Source organism: Anomaloglossus baeobatrachus, chromosome 10, assembly GCF_048569485.1.
Source record: "Anomaloglossus baeobatrachus isolate aAnoBae1 chromosome 10, aAnoBae1.hap1, whole genome shotgun sequence".
Lineage (NCBI taxonomy): Eukaryota > Metazoa > Chordata > Amphibia > Anura > Aromobatidae > Anomaloglossus > Anomaloglossus baeobatrachus.
This window is the reverse complement of record NC_134362.1, coordinates 152,229,598-152,243,746: the sequence shown is the minus strand read 5'-3', so window position 1 is coordinate 152,243,746 and position 14,149 is coordinate 152,229,598.

Here is a 14,149-nt window from a genome sequence, read left to right as displayed (position 1 = left end):
AATCAAGCTTCATGATTAGAGTTGAGCACGGTTCGCGGTTAGAGGTTCTCCAGTTCGCGGTTCGAGTGATTTTGGGGGGTGTTCTAGATCGAACTAGAACTCGAGCTTTTTGCTAAAAGTTCGTTAGCTTGAGTTACGTTCGAGAACGGTTCTATCAGCAAAAAGCCAAGCTAATTACTCACTCTGTGACTCACACTATTATGAAATTTCAACATATAGTGTGCAGGGACTGCGTGTTCAGATCACTGCTGCTGGGATAATGGCGATCGCCATTTTTTTTTTCTTTTCTTACTTCCCTAAGCACGCGTGTAGTGTGGCGGGCCAGCATATAAGCCTATCCCAGACACACACACAGCTAAGTGGACTTTTTGCCAGACAAGCAAGGGCATGTGTCATAAGCTGTCCATGTCACATGTCCTTGCATTATAAAAACGGCCATTTTCCCGTCTGGACGCCATTATCTGCCTTCTGCGTCTGGGTGACAGTCACCATGACGCAGCTCCTGCCGCCGATCCTGCTGTGTACGCTCTACACACAGCGCTCTACAGATTAGGGATAGAAGTTTAATTCAGCCCTTTCAGGGCTCATTTCATCCGGCTCAGAGCCATAGGTGACAGGCAGGTCCGTGGAAACAGTTTTTAACAGCTACAGATAACAGCATCTGTATAGCTAAGCTCATGGACTTCCTTGCTGCATTTCACCATTAGGAGAAATAGAAAGTGAGGCTTCCTTTCATCTACATTGACCCACAACCCGGCCACTGTACCCTCCTGCCCTTTTTAGCAAAGCCATTTTAATTGCAGAGTGCTGCCAGCTAGTGGCATAAAAAGAGTGGCTGCTGTCCTCCATTATTGTGGCACTTGTGCCAAGCCAGTCCCACCACCTCTGCATTCTCCCCTCCTGCACATTTTTGCAAAGCCATTTTAATTGAAAAGAGTGCTGCCAGTTAGTGGCATCCTAAAAGTGGCTCTTGGACTCCATTAGTGTCCCACTGGTGCCAAGCAATTTCCAGCACTTCTGCATTGCACCCTCAAGCTCATTTTTACTAAGCCATTATAATAACAAACACTGAGGAAACTTAGTGGTATCCTAAAAGTGGCTGTTGGACTTCATTAGTGTCCCACTGGTGCCAAGCAATTTCCAGCACCTCTGCATGACACCCTAGAGCTCATTTTTACTAAGCCATTATAATAGCAAACACTGAGAAAACTTAGTAGCATCCTAAAAGTGGCTGTTGGACTTCATTAGTGTCACACTGGTGCCAAGCAATTTCCAGCACCTCTGCATTGCACCCTCCAGCTCATTTTTACTAAGCCATTATAATAGCAAACACTGAGAAAAATTAGTGGCATCCTAAAAGTGGCTGTTGGACTTCATTAGTGTCCCACTGGTGCCAAGCAATTTCCAGCACCTCTGCATTGCACCCTCAAGCTCATTTTTACTAAGTTATAAAAATAGCAAACACTGAGGAAATTTAGTGGCATCCTAAAAGTGGCTGTTGGACTTCATTAGTGTCCCACTGGTGCGAAGCTATTTCCAGCACCTCTGCATTGCACCCTAAAGCTCATTTTTACTAAGCCATTATAATAGCAAACACTGAGGAAACTTAGTGGCATCCTAAAAGTGGCTGTTGGACTTCTTTAGTGTCCCACTGGTGCCAAGCTATTTCCAGCACCTCTGCATTGCACTCTCAAGCTCATTTTTACTAAGCCATTATAATAGCAAACACTGAGGAAATATAGTGGCATCCTAAAAGTGGCTGTTGGACTTCATTAATGTCCCACTGGTGCCAAGCAATTTCCAGCACCTCTGTATTGCACCCTCAAGCTCATTTTTATTAAGCCATTATAATAGCAAACACTGAGGAAATTTAGTGGCATCCTAAAAGTGGCTGTTGGACTTTAATAGTGTCCCATTGGTGCAAAGCTATTTCCAGCACCTCTGCATTGCACCCTCAAGCTCATTTTCACAAAGCCATTATAATAGCAAACACTGAGGAAACTTAGTGGCATCCTAAAAGTTGCTGTTGGACTTCATTAGTGTCCCACTGGTGCCAAGCAATATCCAGCACCTCTGCATTGCACCCTAAAGCTCATTTTTACTAAGTCATTATAATAGCAAACACCGAGGAAACTTATTGGCATCCAAAAAGTGGCTGTTGGACTTTATTAGTGTCCCAATGGTGCCAAGCAATTTCCATCACCTCTGCATTGCACCCTCAAGCTCACTTTTACTAAGCCATTATAATAGCAAACACTGAGGAAACTTAGTGGCATCCAAAAAGTGGCTGTTGGACTTCATTAGTGTCCCACTGGTGCCAAGCAATTTTCATCACCTCTGCATTGCACCCTCAAGCTCACTTTTACTAAGCCATTATAATAGCAAACACTGAGGAAACTTAGTGGAATCCTAAAGTGGCTGTTGGACTTCATTAGTGTCCCACTTGTGCCAAGCAATTTCCAGCACCTCTGCATTGCACCCTCAAGCTCATTTTTACTAAGCCATTATAATAGCAAACACTGAGGAAACTTAGTGGCATCCTAAAAGTGGCTGTTGGACTTCATTAGTGACCCACTGGTGCCAAGCAATTTCCAGCACCTCTGCATTACACCCTAGAGCTCATTTTGTACTAAGCTATTATATTAGCAAACACTGAGGAAACTTAGTGGCATCCTAAAAGTGGCTGTTGGACTTCATTAGTGTCCCACTGGTGCCAAGCATTTTCTAGCACCTCTGCATTGCACACTCAAGCTCATATTTACTAAGCCATTATAATAGCAAACACTGAGGAAACTTAGTGGCATCCTAAAAGTGGCTGTTGGACTTCATTAGTGTCCCAATGGTGCCAAGTTATTTCCAGCACCTCTGCATTGCACCCTTAAGCTCATTTTTACTAAGCCATTATAATAGCAAACACTGAGGAAATTTAGTGGCATCCTAAAAGTGGCTGTTGGACTTCATTAGTGTCCCACTGGTGCAAAGCTATTTCCAGCACCACCTCTGCATTGCACCATCAAGCTCATTTTTACTAAGCCATTATAATAGCAAACACTGAGGAAACTTAGTGGCATCCTAAAAGTGGCTGTTGGACTTTAATAGTGTCCCACTGGTGCAAAGCTATTTCCAGCACCTCTGCATTGCACCCTCAAGCTCATTTTTACTAAGCCATTATAATAGCAAACACTGAGGAAACTTAGTGGCATCCTAAAAGTGGCTGTTGGACTTCATTAGTGTCCCACTGGTGCCAAGCAATTTCCAGCACCTCTGCATTGCACCCTAAAGCTCATTTTTACTAAGCCATTATAATAGCAAACACTGAGGAAACTTAGTGGCATCCAAAAAGTGGCTGTTGGACTTCATTAGTGTCCCACTGGTGCCAAGCAATATCCAGCACCTCTGCATTGCACCCTAAAGCTCATTTTTACTAAGGCATTATAATAGCAAACACTGAGGAAACTTATTGGCATCCAAAAAGTGGCTGTTGAACTTTATTAGTGTCCCACTGGTGCCAAGCAATTTCCAGCACCTCTGCATTGCACCGTCAAGCTCATTTTTACTAAGCCATTATAATAGCAAACACTGAGGAAACTTAGTGGCATCCAAAAAGTGGCTGTTGGACTTCATTAGTGTCCCACTGGTGCTAAGAAATTTCCATCACCTCTGCATTGCACCCTCAAGCTCACTTTTACTAAGCCATTATAATAGCAAAAACTGAGGAAACTTAGTGGGATCCTAAAAGTGGCTGTTGGACTTCATTAGTGTCCCACTTGTGCCAAGCTACTTCCAGCACCTCTGCATTGCACCCTCAAGCTCATTTTTACTAAGCCATTATAATAGCAAACACTGAGGAAATTTAGTGGCATCCTAAAAGTGGCTGTTGGACTTCATTAGTGACCCACTGGTGCCAAGCAATTTCCAGCACCTCTGCATTACACCCTAGAGCTCATTTTTACTAAGCTATTATATTAGCAAACACTGAGGAAACTTAGTGGCATCCTAGAAGTGGCTGTTGGACTTCATTAGTGTCCCACTGGTGCCAAGCATTTTCCAGCACCTCTGCATCGCCCCTTCAAGCTCATATTTACTAAGCCCTTATAATAGCAAACACTGAGGAAACTTAGTGGCATCCTAAAAGTGGCTGTTGGTCTTCATTAGTGTCCCAATGGTGCCAAGTTATTTCCAGCACCTCTGTATTGCACCCTTAAGGCTATTTTACACACTGCAATATCGGTCCCGATATCGCTAGTGTGGGTACCCGCCCCCATCTGTTGCGCGACACGGGCATATCGCTGCCCGTGCCGCACAACATCGCCCAGACCCGTCACACATACTTACCTGTCCGGCGACGTCGCTGTGACGGGCGAACCGCCTCCTTTCTAAGGGGGCGGTCCATGCGGCGTCACAGCGACGTCACTGAAACGTCACTGAACCGCCGCCCAATCGCAGCGGAGGGGCGGAGATGAGCAGGACGTAACATCCCGCCAACCTCCTTCCTTCCGCCTAGCGGCTGGGAGGCAGGTAGGGAGAGCTTCCTCGCTCCTGCGGCGTCACACGCAGCGATGTGTGCTGCCGCAGGAACGACGAACAACCTCGTTACTGCTGAAGTAACGATAATTGGGAATGGACCCCCGTGTCGCCGATTAGCGATTTTGCACTGTTTTGCAACGATGCAAAATCGCTAATCGATGTCACACGCAACGGCATCGCTAATGCGGCCGGATGTGCGTCACGAATTCCGTGACCCCAACGACTCCGCATTAGCGAAGTCGTAGCGTGTAAAGCCCGCTTTAAGCTCATTTTTACTAAGCCATTATAATAGCAAACACTGAGGAAATTTAGTGGCATCCTAAAAGTGGCTGTTGGACTTTAATAGTGTCCCAATGGTGCAAAGCTATTTCCAGCACCTCTGCATTGCACCCTCAAGCTCATTTTTACTAAGCCATTATAATAGCAAACACTGAGGAAACTTAGTGGCATCCTAAAAGTTGCTGTTGGACTTCATTAATGTCCCACTGGTGCCAAGCAATTTCCAGCATCTCTGCATTGCACCCTAAAGCTCATTTTTACTAAGGCATTATAATAGCAAACACTGAGGAAACTTATTGGCATCCAAAAAGTGGCTGTTGGACTTTATTAGTGTCCCACTGGTGCCAAGCAATTTCCAGCACCTCTGCATTGCACCGTCAAGCTCATTTTTCCTAAGCCATTATAATAGCAAACACTGAGGAAACTTAGTAGCATCCTAAAAGTGGCTGTTGGACTTCATTAGTGTCCCACTGGTGCCAAGCAATTTCCAGCACCACTGCATCGCACCCTCAAGCTCATTTTTACTAAGCCATTATAATAGCAAACACTGAGGAAACTTAGTGGCATCATAAAAGTGGCTGTTGGACTTTATTAGTGTCCCACTGGTGCCAAGCAATTTCCAGCACCTCTGCATTGCACCCTCAAGCTCATTTTTACTAAGCCATTATAATAGCAAACACTGAGGAAACTTAGTGGCATCCAAAAAGTGGCTGTTGGATTTCATTAGTGTCCCACTGGTGCCAAGCAATTTCCAGCACCTCTGCATTACACCCTCAAGCTCACTTTTACTAAGCCATTATATTAGCAAACACTGAGGAAACTTAGTGGCATCCTAATAGTGGCTGTTGGACTTTATTAGTGTCCCACTTGTGCCAAGCAATTATCAGCACCTCTGCAATGCACCCTCACGCTCATTTTTACTAAGCCATTATAATAGCAAACACTGAGCAAACTTAGTGGCATCCCAAAAGTGGCTGTTGGACTTCATTAGTGTCCCACTGATGCCAAGCAATTTCCAGCACCTCTGCATTGCTTCCCTTAAACTCATTTTTACTAAGCCATTATAATAGCAAACACTGAGGAAACTTAGTGGCATCCTAAAAGTGGCTGTTGGACTTCATTAGTGTCCCACTGGTGCCAAGCATTTTCCAGCACCTCTGTATTGCACCCTCAAGCTCATTTTTACTAAGCCATTATAATAGCAAACACTGAGGAAATTTGGTGGCATCCTAAAAGTGGCTATTGGACTTCATTAGTGTCCCATTGGTGCGAAGCTATTTCCAGCACCACCTCTGCATTGCACCCTCAAGCTCATTTTTACTAAGGCATTATAATAGCTAACACTGAGGAAACTTAGTGGCATCCTAAAAGTTGCTGTTGGACTTCATTAGTGTCCCACTGGTGCCAAGCAATTTCCAGCACCTCTGCATTGCATCCTCCAGCTCATTTTTACTAAGCCATTATAACAGCAAAACTGAGGAAAATTAGTGGCATCCTAAAAGTGGCTGTTGGACTTCATTAGTGTCCCACTGGTGCCAAGCTATTTCCAGCACCTCTGCATTGCACCATCAAGCTCATTTTTACTAAGCCATTATAATAGCAAACACTGAGGAAACTTAGTGGCATCATAAAAGTGGCTGTTGGACTTTATTAGTGTCCCACTGGTACCAAGCAATTTCCAGCACCTCTGCATTGAGCCCTCAAGCTCATTTTTACTAAGCCATTATAATAGCAAACACTGAGGAAACTTAGTGGCATCCTAAAAGTGGCTGTTGGACTTCTTTAGTGTCCCACTGGTGCCAAGCTATTTCCAGCACCTCTGCATTGCACTCTCAAGCTCATTTTTACTAAGCCATTATAATAGCAAACACTGAGGAAATATAGTGGCATCCTAAAAGTGGCTGTTGGACTTCATTATTGTCCCACTGGTGCCAAGCAATTTCCAGCACCTCTGTATTGCACCCTCAAGCTCATTTTTATTAAGCCATTATAATAGCAAACACTGAGGAAATTTAGTGGCATCCTAAAAGTGGCTGTTGGACTTTAATAGTGTCCCATTGGTGCAAAGCTATTTCCAGCACCTCTGCATTGCACCCTCAAGCTCATTTTCACAAAGCCATTATAATAGCAAACACTGAGGAAACTTAGTGGCATCCTAAAAGTTGCTGTTGGACTTCATTAGTGTCCCACTGGTGCCAAGCAATATCCAGCACCTCTGCATTGCACCCTAAAGCTCATTTTTACTAAGTCATTATAATAGCAAACACCGAGGAAACTTATTGGCATCCAAAAAGTGGCTGTTGGACTTTATTAGTGTCCCAATGGTGCCAAGCAATTTCCAGCACCTCTGCATTGCACCCTCAAGCTCATTTTTACTAAGCCATTATAATAGCAAACACTGAGGAAACTTAGTGGCATCCAAAAAGTGGCTGTTGGACTTCATTAGTGTCCCACTGGTGCCAAGCAATTTTCATCACCTCTGCATTGCACCCTCAAGCTCACTTTTACTAAGCCATTATAATAGCAAACACTGAGGAAACTTAGTGGCATCCAAAAAATGGCTGTTGGACTTCATTAGTGTCCCACTGGTGCCAAGCAATTTTCATCACCTCTGCATTGCACCCTCAAGCTCACTTTTACTAAGCCATTATAATAGCAAACACTGAGGAAACTTAGTGGCATCCTAAAAGTGGCTGTTGGACTTCATTAGTGACCCACTGGTGCCAAGCAATTTCCAGCACCTCTGCATTGCACACTCAAGCTCATATTTACTAAGCCATTAAAATAGCAAACACTGAGGAAACTTAGTGGCATCCTAAAAGTGGCTGTTGGACTTCATTAGTGTCCCAATGGTGCCAAGTTATTTCCAGCACCTCTGCATTGCACCCTTAAGCTCATTTTTACTAAGCCATTATAATAGCAAACACTGAGGAAATTTAGTGGCATCCTAAAAGTGGCTGTTGGACTTCATTAGTGTCCCACTGGTGCAAAGCTATTTCCAGCACCACCTCTGCATTGCACCATCAAGCTCATTTTTACTAAGCCATTATAATAGCAAACACTGAGGAAACTTAGTGGCATCCTAAAAGTGGCTGTTGGACTTCATTAGTGTCCCACTGGTGCCAAGCAATTTCCAGCACCTCTGCATTGCACCCTAAAGCTCATTTTTACTAAGCCATTATAATAGCAAACACTGAGGAAACTTAGTGGCATCCAAAAAGTGGCTGTTGGACTTCATTAGTGTCCCACTGGTGCCAAGCAATATCCAGCACCTCTGCATTGCACCCTAAAGCTCATTTTTACTAAGGCATTATAATAGCAAACACTGAGGAAACTTATTGGCATCCAAAAAGTGGCTGTTGAACTTTATTAGTGTCCCACTGGTGCCAAGCAATTTCCAGCACCTCTGCATTGCACCGTCAAGCTCATTTTTACTAAGCCATTATAATAGCAAACACTGAGGAAACTTAGTGGCATCCAAAAAGTGGCTGTTGGACTTCATTAGTGTCCCACTGGTGCTAAGAAATTTCCATCACCTCTGCATTGCACCCTCAAGCTCACTTTTACTAAGCCATTATAATAGCAAAAACTGAGGAAACTTAGTGGGATCCTAAAAGTGGCTGTTGGACTTCATTAGTGTCCCACTTGTGCCAAGCTACTTCCAGCACCTCTGCATTGCACCCTCAAGCTCATTTTTACTAAGCCATTATAATAGCAAACACTGAGGAAATTTAGTGGCATCCTAAAAGTGGCTGTTGGACTTCATTAGTGACCCACTGGTGCCAAGCAATTTCCAGCACCTCTGCATTACACCCTAGAGCTCATTTTTACTAAGCTATTATATTAGCAAACACTGAGGAAACTTAGTGGCATCCTAGAAGTGGCTGTTGGACTTCATTAGTGTCCCACTGGTGCCAAGCATTTTCCAGCACCTCTGCATCGCCCCTTCAAGCTCATATTTACTAAGCCCTTATAATAGCAAACACTGAGGAAACTTAGTGGCATCCTAAAAGTGGCTGTTGGTCTTCATTAGTGTCCCAATGGTGCCAAGTTATTTCCAGCACCTCTGTATTGCACCCTTAAGGCTATTTTACACACTGCGATATCGGTCCCGATATCGCTAGTGTGGGTACCCGCCCCCATCTGTTGCGCGACACGGGCATATCGCTGCCCGTGCCGCACAACATCGCCCAGACCCGTCACACATACTTACCTGTCCGGCGACGTCGCTGTGACGGGCGAACCGCCTCCTTTCTAAGGGGGCGGTCCATGCGGCGTCACAGCGACGTCACTGAAACGTCACTGAACCGCCGCCCAATCGCAGCGGAGGGGCGGAGATGAGCAGGACGTAACATCCCGCCAACCTCCTTCCTTCCGCATAGCGGCTGGGAGGCAGGTAGGGAGAGCTTCCTCGCTCCTGCGGCGTCACACGCAGCGATGTGTGCTGCCGCAGGAACGACGAACAACCTCGTTACTGCTGAAGTAACGATAATTGGGAATGGACCCCCGTGTCGCCGATTAGCGATTTTGCACTGTTTTGCAACGATGCAAAATCGCTAATCGATGTCACACGCAACGGCATCGCTAATGCGGCCGGATGTGCGTCACGAATTCCGTGACCCCAACGACTCCGCATTAGCGATGTCGTAGCGTGTAAAGCCCGCTTTAAGCTCATTTTTACTAAGCCATTATAATAGCAAACACTGAGGAAATTTAGTGGCATCCTAAAAGTGGCTGTTGGACTTTAATAGTGTCCCAATGGTGCAAAGCTATTTCCAGCACCTCTGCATTGCACCCTCAAGCTCATTTTTACTAAGCCATTATAATAGCAAACACTGAGGAAACTTAGTGGCATCCTAAAAGTGGCTGTTGGACTTCATTAGTGTCCCACTGGTGCCAAGCAATTTCCAGCATCTCTGCATTGCACACTCAAGCTCATTTTTACTAAGCCATTATAATAGCAAACACTGAGGAAACTTAGTGGCATCCTAAAAGTTGCTGTTGGACTTCATTAATGTCCCACTGGTGCCAAGCAATATCCAGCACCTCTGCATTGCACCCTAAAGCTCATTTTTACTAAGGCATTATAATAGCAGACACTTAGGAAACTTATTGGCATCCTAAAAGTGGCTGTTGGACTTTAATAGTGTCCCAATGGTGCAAAGCTATTTCCAGCACCTCTGCATTGCACCCTCAAGCTCATTTTTACTAAGCCATTATAATAGCAAACACTGAGGAAACTTAGTGGCATCCTAAAAGTGGCTGTTGGACTTCATTAGTGTCCCACTGGTGCCAAGCAATTTCCAGCATCTCTGCATTGCACACTCAAGCTCATTTTTACTAAGCCATTATAATAGCAAACACTGAGGAAACTTAGTGGCATCCTAAAAGTTGCTGTTGGACTTCATTAATGTCCCACTGGTGCCAAGCAATATCCAGCACCTCTGCATTGCACCCTAAAGCTCATTTTTACTAAGGCATTATAATAGCAGACACTGAGGAAACTTATTGGCATCCAAAAAGTGGCTGTTGGACTTTATTAGTGTCCCACTGGTGCCAAGCAATTTCCAGCACCTCTGCATTGCACCGTCAAGCTCATTTTTACTAAGCCATTATAATAACAAACACTGAGGAAACTTAGTCGCATCCAAAAAGTGGCTGTTGATCTTCATTAGTGTCCCACTGGTGCCAAGCAATTTCCATCACCTCTGCATTGCACCCTCAAGCTCACTTTTACTAAGACATTATAATAGCAAACACTTAGGAAACTTAGTGGCATCCTAAAAGTGGCTGTTGGACATCATTAGTGTCCCACTGGTGCCAAGCAATTTCCAGCACCTCTGCATTGCACCGTCAAGCTCATTTTTACTAAACCATTATAATAGCAAACACTGAGGAAACTTAGTGGCATCCTAAAAGTTGCTGTTGGACTTCATTAATGTCCCACTGGTGCCAAGCAATATCCAGCACCTCTGCATTGCACCCTAAAGCTCATTTTTACTAAGGCATTATAATAGCAAACACTGAGGAAACTTATTGGCATCCAAAAAGTGGCTGTTGGACTTTATTAGTGTCCCACTGGTGCCAAGCAATTTCCAGCACCTCTGCATTGCACCGTCAAGCTCATTTTTCCTAAGCCATTATAAAAGCAAACACTGAGGAAACTTAGTAGCATCCTAAAAGTGGCTGTTGGACTTCATTAGTGTCCCACTGGTGCCAAGCAATTTCCAGCACCTCTGCATCGCACCCTCAAGCTCATTTTTACTAAGCCATTATAATAGCAAACACTGAGGAAACTTAGTGGCATCATAAAAGTGGCTGTTGGACTTTATTAGTGTCCCACTGGTGCCAAGCAATTTCCAGCACCTCTGCATTGCACCCTCAAGCTCATTTTTACTAAGCCATTATAATAGCAAACACTGAGGAAACTTAGTGGCATCCAAAAAGTGGCTGTTGGATTTCATTAGTGTCCCACTGGTGCCAAGCAATTTCCAGCACCTCTGCATTACACCCTCAAGCTCACTTTTACTAAGCCATTATATTAGCAAACACTGAGGAAACTTAGTGGCATCCTAATAGTGGCTGTTGGACTTCATTAGTGTCCCACAGGTGCCAAGCAATTATCAGCACCTCTGCAATGCACCCTCAAGCTCATTTTTACTAAGCCATTATAATAGCAAACACTGAGCAAACTTAGTGGCATCCCAAAAGTGGCTGTTGGACTTCATTAGTGTCCCACTGATGCCAAGCAATTTCCAGCACCTCTGCATTGCTTCCCTTAAACTCATTTTTACTAAGCCATTATAATAGCAAACACTGAGGAAACTTAGTGGCATCCTAAAAGTGGCTGTTGGACTTCATTAGTGTCCCACTGGTGCCAAGCATTTTCCAGCACCTCTGTATTGCACCCTCAAGCTCATTTTTACTAAGCCATTATAATAGCAAACACTGAGGAAATTTGGTGGCATCCTAAAAGTGGCTATTGGACTTCATTAGTGTCCCATTGGTGCGAAGCTATTTCCAGCACCACCTCTGCATTGCACCCTCAAGCTCATTTTTACTAAGCCATTATAATAGCAAACACTGAGGAAACCTAGTTGCATCCTAAAAGTTGCTGTTGGACTTCATTAGTGTCCCACTGGTGCCATGCAATTTCCAGCACCTCTGCATTGCACCCTCAAGCTCATTTTTACTAAGGCATTATAATAGCTAACACTGAGGAAACTTAGTGGCATCCTAAAAGTTGCTGTTGGACTTCATTAGTGTCTGACTGGTGCCAAGCAATTTCCAGCACCTCTGCATTGCATCCTCCAGCTCATTTTTACTAAGCCATTATAACAGCAAAACTGAGGAAAATTAGTGGCATCCTAAAAGTGGCTGTTGGACTTCATTAGTGTCCCACTGGTGCCAAGCTATTTCCAGCACCTCTGCATTGCACCATCAAGCTCATTTTTACTAAGCCATTATAATAGCAAACACTGAGGAAACTTAGTGGCATCATAAAAGTGGCTGTTGGACTTTATTAGTGTCCCACTGGTACCAAGCAATTTCCAGCACCTCTGCATTGAGCCCTCAAGCTCATTTTTACTAAGCCATTATAATAGCAAACACTGAGGAAACTTAGTGGCATCCTAAAAGTGGCTGTTGGACTTCATTAGTGTCCCACTGTTGCCTAGCTATTTCCAGCACCTCTGTATTGCACCCTAAAGCTCATTTGTACTAAGCCATTATTATAGCAAACACTGAGGAAACAGTGGCATCCAAAAAGTGGCTGTTGGACTTTATTAGTGTCCCACTGGTGCCAAGCAATTTCCAGCACCTCTGCATTGTACCCTCAAGCTCAATTTTACAAAGCCATTATAATAGCAAACACTGAGTAAACAGTGGCATCCGAAAAGTGGCTGTTGGACTTCATTAGTGTCCCACTGGTGCCAAGCAATTTCCAGCACCTCTGCATTGCACCCTCAAGCTCACCTTTATTAAGCCATTATAATAGCAAACACTGAGGAAACTTAGTGGCATCCTAAAAGTGGCTGTTGGACATCATTAGTGTCCCACTGGTGCCAAGCAATTTCTTGCACCTCTGCATTGCACCCTCAAGCTCATTTTTCCTAAGCCATTATATTAGCAAACACTGAGGAAACTTAGTGGCATCCAAAAAGTGGCTGTTGGACTTCATTAGTGTCCCACTGGTGCCAAGCAATTTCCAGCACCTCTGCATTGCACCCTCAAGCTCATTTTACTAAGCCATTATATTAGCAAACACTGAGGAAACTTAGTGGCATCCTAAAAGTGGCTTTTGGACTTCATTAGTGTCCCACTGGTGCCAAGCAATTTCCAGCATCTCTGCATTGCACCCTCAAGCTCATTTTTACTAAGCCATTATAATAGCAAACACTGAGGAAATTAGTGGCATCCAAAAAGTGGCTGTTGGACTTCATTATTGTCCCACTGATGCCAAGTAATTTCCAGCACCTCTACATTGCACCCTCAAGCTCATTTTTACTAAGCCATTATAATAGCATACAATGAGGAAACTTAGTGGCATCCAAAAAGTGGCTGTTGGACTTCATTAGTGTCCCACTGGTGCCAAGCTATTTCCAGCACCTCTGCATTGAACCCTCAAGCTCATTTTTACTAAGCTATGATAATTGCAAACTGTGCTGCCAGTTTAAGGGCCATAGTTGCATTGTCAGGGATAGTCTGTGTTCTTTCTTCTGCTGTCAATAAAGCTAGACCACCTCTGCAATCTACACCACTTCTCAATTTTTACTACCACATTTTTAGTGGACAATCTTGTCGCAATCAAAAGGAGTGGCAAAATGACAGATGCTGGTGGAAATGGGAACAGGCGTGTTGGAAAATGAAAAAAAGTTTGTGTCCGTGGGGAAGGTGGCAAAGCTCCATTAACATCTGCTGAAGATAGGCCATCTTCCAGCAAAAGTTAGATGTCTACTACTTTCCGTGGACAATCCGATGTGCTCCTTTTTTTACGGACACGAACAAATGGAACAATGGTAGATGATGCCCAAAAAAAGAACGTGCTTGATTGGATCTCTAGTGGTCCAACAAGTGCCCTCTCCTCCACCTCAACTACCGCATCCAAAAAAAAACAGTCCTCTGAGTTGTTATCCCAATCACACTTGCTTTCTCCCAGCTCTCAAGTCTCCATCCGCCCTGCACAGTATAGTGGAACAGAGATGGCTGAGTCCGCAGAGCTGTTCAGTCACACTATAGCCTGGGAGTCAGAGGTCTGCTCCCAGGCTACAGTGAGTACAGACCAGGAAATGGTCTGCAGTGATGCCCAGAACCTTTGTGACTCAGATTCAGGCCGTGATGACCA